Genomic DNA, 1,425 nt, shown 5'->3' with positions numbered 1-1,425 from the left:
CAGCACTTTGCCCCTGTGCTGTCCTCCATTTACTATGGAAGTTCTGAGCATGTTGACTCATATTGGTGTTTTATAGTTATAATCATTGTGTGTTTAGTTATGTGTATATTAACGTTTGATAATTTGTGATTGATGTATTCATGATTTATATGAATGTATATGTAAGTATACCATTTATTTTATGTGAAGAGTCATATCTTTGACTGTAGCACATTATAAATAAAAGAACATACTTTACACATGCTTAGTTGGCCTATGGCAGCAGGCAAGGGCTTTCATACAGGAGCAGATTTGCTTTCATGCCATCACATGTTCCAACTGTCAAGTGCAGCTCAGAGCGATACTCTACAGGCCCACACCCTCTGTGAGAGACTGACTTTTTAAGGTCAAAAGTCTTGAAAAAAGAGATGGAGCAACTAATGATCTTGCACAATGTTCAGTAACACCAGAGGATGTTATGTCAGAGCACATGAATGCAATGCCAGCACCATTTTGTAAATGAGGGAAGTGCCTGGGCTCTTGTAATAAATTCCATTGATTGGCCATTAGTGCATGTGTTCTCTTCTTCCCCACAATAGCACTCCACCTACAAGGTAACTGCTCAGGAGGATCCAATTAAGCCCAATACATTTGAGAACGTTGGCAAACGGGTGCCCATGTTTCTTAGCAAATGTCACTCCTTGATCATTACACGTAAATGCAGAGGAACGGCTGGCACAAGATGTTCTACAAAATGTGCAGGTCGGGACGTGTAGCTTCTGCCTACATGTATTCCAGGGCTAGCTTAATAATATAATCTAATAGTTTTTATAATGCACTTAATACCAGCGTTATCTTGCTTCCAAGATAAACGCATTGGAACTGAGCTATTCACCCTCACCGAGAAGGGACATCTCCTACAAGCTTTACCAACTGTCTAATGTGAGCTGGGAGAAGGACTTGCTGTTTTTGGTTCCCTGGAGGTTGTCCTTCTCCACAATTTGTTCTCTCCTTGTTGCCTCACCTGATCCCCGGCACCCCAACGCCTACCTGCATTTCTTGCTCCCCCCATGTGGATGCCAATTGAGGCCATCACAGGTGGCAGGAGCTACCCGCGGCAATCCTGTTGGTAGCCGTGGCACTCTCTCTGCGACCTCTGGCCACAGAAGCAGTGCCAGTGGCCACTAGCCCAAGCACTTAGTGTCAAAAAGTGATTTATTACACAAGTACCTGTTTTGTTTTTTGTTGCTCTGCAAAGCACTTGTTGGCCTGTAAGAAATCACTTTGGTTTTGAGGATCTGAGCGAGGTCCCATTCCTACTTTTCAAAACGATAAACTGGGAGCTGGCAGCACAAGCAGCTCATTCAGAAGAGGGAGCTGCATCTGCAAGCAGCTCATTCAGGAGAGGGAGCTGGCACCGCAAGCAGCTCATTCAGGAGAAGGAGC

Source organism: Ambystoma mexicanum, chromosome 2p (assembly GCF_040938575.1).
Source record: "Ambystoma mexicanum isolate Mex_15411 chromosome 2p, UKY_AmexF1_1, whole genome shotgun sequence".
NCBI lineage: Eukaryota > Metazoa > Chordata > Amphibia > Caudata > Ambystomatidae > Ambystoma > Ambystoma mexicanum.
Note: the sequence above shows the minus strand (reverse complement) of the source record.